Genomic DNA, 6,110 nt, shown 5'->3' on the forward strand with positions numbered 1-6,110 from the left:
GCCATTATAGCCTAATTCTAGAGTTTTTCGGGTCGCTTCGCAAAAAACCTAAAGCCATGAGACAATTCTCAATTGTATATTTTTTTATTTCACTAATCTAATGCAAAAATTATTTTCATATTTTTAATTTATAATCGGAATCTATTTATTTTATATTTATACGACTGTTTTTGATAAAAAAATTTTCTTTTTTAAATCAAGAGCCTATTTCTAAAAAATTATTGTTTTCTTTTTTTAGACATTAAAATGCATTTTGTTAATATTTTCTAATTTTTTGTTGGAGACAATATCCCGAGAGACACAAAGACGTTTTACAAATTCAGAAACATAATCTTATAAATTTAAATTGAAGTTTTCACTAAAAGGGGGTTACTTGTAAATATTGTTAATTACAGTCAAATTAAATAGATCCACGAGAGTTAAAATAATTTAATGTTATTCTTAAGTTTTAAAATAGTTTTTAAACATATATATCAATGAGAAACTCAATATTTTAGGAATATATGTTTCTTTTATAATTTCTTGCTATAGTATCCGATCAAATATTGACGAAACATATTTTTACAAGTAGAGATTTGTTTGCCTGCATAAATCATTAAAAACATTTATGAAGAAGGGATGAGATATTACTTTAAAAAATTTACTATTCTTGTAACAGCTACATCGATTTCCCACGTTGGTTATATACATTTACAACACCTCTTTAAGTAAAATTATATGTAAATGTCTTAAAAATTATCCCCCCAAAAAATATTAATCTTTTTGTCGCGGCCAAATAAGGGGCCTGGTCATGATGGTATGTTGCTTTATAATTTTTTTATGTGTTTCATCGTTTTATATATTAATTTTGTGGCTCAATGTTCATATTTAAGAAAATTTAATGATTTTGTTTGAATTTATCTCAAGCTAACAAAATATACCTGTATAATTTTATATTTTTGTAGGGCTACTGTCATGTCATAATGACATATCACATAAAATAAATCTGTCAAACATCTTATCACTGACCGGCAAAAGTCAATAAAAAAAAAACTTTAGAAATATATTTATAATGTAAGATACAAACAATTAGTATTCTTGTTAAAACATACATTAAAAATAAAAAAAGAAGTGCATGTAATCAAATAGGAACAAGGCCAATGAAGCTATCAGTAAGTGAAGAAATAAAAATATATTTTAAGAGCATATGTACTTTATACTATATAAATTTATATACAATTATACATGATGTATTTATTTTTATTATACAACACAAACTAACCATGAAAAAGTTTATATAATATTTTTATTATGTATAAGTCGACGTCAAATTGGCATCTATCATTATATAGTGTGGTATCCACCACTGAGGAAAGTATGTAAAATGTTTTTATTGTTAATTTTAAATTTTCTTTCCATTACTCCGTACCCCTCTCCGGATAAAATGATTAAATAAATGTTGGGGGGAAAACTGGAAGAATTTGGCGGGTAATATTTATAAACCATTTTTATGATATTTGGGATATCATATATAGATGTCAAGTTTCTTGTTTTGTTGTTTGGTCGACAAATAAACAAAACGTATGTATAATAGACAATATAATTTTATATCTGAGAATTAGATATTAAATCATTTAATTATCAGAATTATCATGATTTAAGATAAATTGTCAGTATAAGTTGTGTTCATGTATAATACTGTAGTATCATGTAGATTCAACTCTTTATAAAGCATCATTTAGAATTCATGTTTTTTTATACAATTTTTACACAATTATAAATGTTGCTAATCTCAGATCACAATTTTGATCAGTGAATCAGTGATTAATCAATCATTTGCTGATTTATTAAAATAATTTTTTACCCTTGTAAAATTTTATTTCATCCAATCTGATATTATATCATTTATTAAGTATTTTTAAACAATTATATAGTTTTCATATTTTATATTATAAGAATTTGTATTAAGAAATATATTTATTTCTGATATTTTTCATAAATACTGATTAAAATCAAATATATTGATTTTTAATACACAACACCAGGTTGATTCTGCCTGACGTAGACGCTATTCCCTAAGATTAACCCATGCATGTTTTTGATATGGAAAAATGGACTGCTCAGTAATACTCACTTTATTTAATGTATTAAATTAGTATAACTGCGTTAAAGTGTAGCATAAGACATATACAGTAAGAGTGAGACCTATCAGCTAGTTGTTAAGGTAATGGCTTAACAAGGCAATGACGGGTAACGGTATTACTTTGTAATATTCCGGAGAAGGAGCCTGAGAGACGGCTACTAAGTCTAAGGATTGCAGCAGGGGCGAAACTTGACCTATGGATTTTATCTGAGGCAGTTATGGGAAGTAATATTCTATTGTTTCATATTGTAAAAGTATATGAGGTGATTAATTGGAGGGCAAATCAAGTGCCAGCAGCCGCGGTAATACTTGTTCCAAGAGTGTGTATGATGATTGATGCAGTTAAAAAGTCCGTAGTTTATATTTAAGAAGCAATATGAGGTGTACTGTATAGTTGGGAGAGAGATGAAATGTGACGACCCTGACTGGACGAACAGAAGCGAAAGCTGTACACTTGTATGTATTTTTTGAACAAGGACGTAAGCTGGAGGAGCGAAGATGATTAGATACCATTGTAGTTCCAGCAGTAAACTATGCCGACGATGTGATATGATATTAATTGTATTAGATGATAGAAATTTGAGTTTTTTGGCTCTGGGGATAGTATGATCGCAAGATTGAAAATTAAAGAAATTGACGGAAGAATACCACAAGGAGTGGATTGTGCGGCTTAATTTGACTCAACGCGAGGTAACTTACCAATATTTTATTATTCAGAGAAGATTTTTAATCTGAGAATGATAATAGTGGTGCATGGCCGTTTTCAATGGATGCTGTGAAGTTTTGATTAATTTCAACAAGACGTGAGACCCTTTTATTAATAGACAGACACAATCAGTGTAGGAAGGAAAGGATTAAAACAGGTCCGTTATGCCCTCAGACATTTTGGGCTGCACGCGCAATACAATAGATATATAATCTTTATGGGATAATATTTTGTAAGAGATATTTGAACTTGGAATTGCTAGTAAATTTTATTAAATAAGTAGAATTGAATGTGTCCCTGTTCTTTGTACACACCGCCCGTCGCTATCTAAGATGATATGTGTTGTGAAATTAGTGAAAACTACTTGAACAATATGTATTAGATCTGATATAAGTCGTAACATGGTTGCTGTTGGAGAACCATTAGCAGGATCATAATAAGTTAAATTTAAATTGATTAGTGATTATTACTTTACCCACACATGGGATCAATAGGATACCATAACGATGAAGGTCGTAATAGAATACGAAATTATATTATTTACCTAATTAATATATTTATAATGTATTGATAACCCTTTGAACTTAAGCATATCATTAAAAGGAGGAAAAGAAACTAACTAGGATTTCTTTAGTAGCAGCGAGTGAACAAGAAAAGACCCTCCATTGTAATCCTTAATTGGAGTTGTAAATGGTTTATTCTATTAATTATATTTATAGAGAATATTATATTCGTTATTAATAGAATAGAATAATGTACTTGAGTAGAGCTGCTTGGTAGTGCAGTTTGAATAAAGGTAGAATGAAATATCTAAGGTTAAATATAATGGTATACCGATAGAAAATAAGTACTGCGAAGGAACTTGTGAAAATGTGTGGAGTTTAGCCTTATTTTTAAGGACCCGTCTTGAAACACGGACCAAGGAGATTATAATTATAGCAAGATAAAAATTAAATTTTTTAATCTTTATTAACTTGATTAGTTATAATTATAAGACCCGAAACACAGTGAACTATACATGTTCTGGTTGAAGATAAACAACAGTTTATTGGAAGACCATAATCATTCTGACGTGCAAATCGATGATTTAAGATGTGTATAGTGGCGAAAGACCAATCGAACTGTGTGGTAGCTGGTTCACAGCGAAATGTCTCTCAGGACAGCAGTTATTATTATATAGGACATAGATGTAGGACACTGTTATAGTTTTTTAACTATGAAAAATCTTTAATTCTATGGAATTATATAAATTAAATTTATATAATGAATCTATTGTATAACTAGTGGGCACATGATTGTAAGAATGATGTGCAAAAAGGGATGAACCTTATGAAACATTAAATATTCTAAATAGTAGATATTATACCATAAATATGATGAATACATTGAGACAGTAGGGCGGTTGTTATGGAAGTAGAAATCCGCTAAGAAACGTGTTACAACGTACCTACCGAATGTATTATTGTATAAAATGGAAGAAGATTACTACTTTTATGAGATGTTTCTAATAAATATTTAGGTAGCTGTGCAATTTGTTTGTATTGAAGTATATATGTGAGTGTATATAGAAGAAACAAATGAGCTGATCTTGGAGGCAGTAACAATATATTTGTATAGATATAGACTAGGGTTTTCAATTATTATTGAAGTGAATCGGTGTTATTTATAAAAACAAAAAAGATTAATAATTCTTTATTAAATTATTATAAGGTAACTTGATAATGACAGTATATTTCAATAAATTTAAGATAAATGAATTAAATTTTATTTTAACTATGGATTGTCATGATAAGAAATAGTTAATTATATATACTTGATAAAAATAAAATAATTTTAACCGTACCTATACCGCATCAGGTGTCTTTGTATCATAACAAATATTTTAAATTAAAGTAAGTAAGGGAATTCGGCAAATTAGATCTGTAACTTTGGGATAAAGATTGGCTCTAGCATGCTAGAACTTTTACTATGTAAGGAATCTGACTGTTTATTAAAAACATAGCTTTTTGTATTTACAAGAAGTGAATTCTGCCCAGTGCATTTATTGTTAAAGTTGTGTAAGCGAATGTAAACGGCGGGAGTAACTATGACTCTCTTAAGGTAGCCAAATGCCTCGTCATTTAATTGGTGACGCGCATGAATGGAGCAACGAGATTCCTACTGTCCCTACTTACAATTTTGTGAAACCACGAGACAAGGGAACGGGCTTGTTATTTATCAGCGGGGAAAGAAGACCCTGTTGAGCTTGACTTTAGTATGTTTTAATAAATATTCGGTATATTGTAGAGAGGTGGGAGAAGTATTGTGAAACCACTAGTATGTTTGAATATTTATTTATTAGAATATATGGGGAGTTTGGCTGGGGCGGTACAGCTGTTAAAAAGTAACACAGCTGTCCTAAGGTAGATGAATGATGGATGGTAACCATCAGTTTATTATAAGGGAATAAATCTGCTTTACTTTATGCATATGACTGTATTTAGTAGGGAAACCTTGGCCTAGCGATCCCAATTACATTCATTATGTATTGGGTGATTGAAAAGTTACCACAGGGATAACTGGCTTGTAGCAGGCAAGCGATCATAGCGACTCTGCTTTTTGATTCTTCGATGTCGTCTCTTCTGATCATCGTAGTGTATATGTTACGAAGTGTTGGATTGTTCACCCGGTAATGAGGAACGTGAGATGGGTTTAGACCGTCGTGAGACAGGTTAGTTTTACCCTACTGTAAGTATTTTTGAGTGAACTTTGATAGTACGAGAGGAACTCTAAGTGATGACCACTGGTAGTGCGATTAACTATTAAGTTATGTTGCTTAGCTACGTCGTTTCGATTAAGGCTGAAGGCCTCTTAAGCCTGAAGCGTAGCTCAAAGATACATTTAGGAGAATACTACTCTTTTAAGCAGAACTGTAAGAATGAAGGTGTATGCCGACATTTTGAGGTTACTGCTTTTTTTGTATGTAAAGTAGGTGTTGTATACTATAAGAGAGCGTACTTTATGTCTAGATTTGGTACCCTTACAAGAGAGAGTCTACGTCGCGGAGGGCGGGACCGATGTTTTTTAACTAGGTGCAGATCTCTACCAAAATGAAGGGTAAAGTAAGAGAAAGCAGGAGCGAGCTCAGTAGAGCAAAAAGTGACCACTTTGGTGGTCCAAACAACGATTTAGATACAGAAATGTATTTAAAACAACAAACTAAGCATGTATATGCTAGTAAAAGTTTCCCAAGTGTTACTTTCAAAAATGATGGAGAAATGGGCGCAACGGTCAGAACCCGGA

At 30.9% G+C, this 6,110-nt stretch overlaps 2 non-coding genes across 2 annotated transcripts; both read left to right on the plus strand.

Annotated features, from left to right (window-relative positions):
- Positions 1–2,019: 2,019 nt before the first annotated feature.
- Positions 2,020–3,264, plus strand: VNE69_03801. The gene has a single exon (XR_010573986.1). It is a non-coding gene; the product is annotated as an 18S ribosomal RNA (ribosomal RNA).
- Positions 3,265–3,298: 34 nt separating this feature from the next.
- On the plus strand, positions 3,299–5,781 carry VNE69_03802. Its single transcript, XR_010573987.1, has one exon. It is a non-coding gene; the product is annotated as a 5.8S-23S ribosomal RNA (ribosomal RNA).
- Positions 5,782–6,110: the final 329 nt, after the last annotated feature.

This window comes from Vairimorpha necatrix, chromosome 3 (assembly GCF_036630325.1).
Source record: "Vairimorpha necatrix chromosome 3, complete sequence".
NCBI lineage: Eukaryota > Fungi > Microsporidia > Nosematidae > Vairimorpha > Vairimorpha necatrix.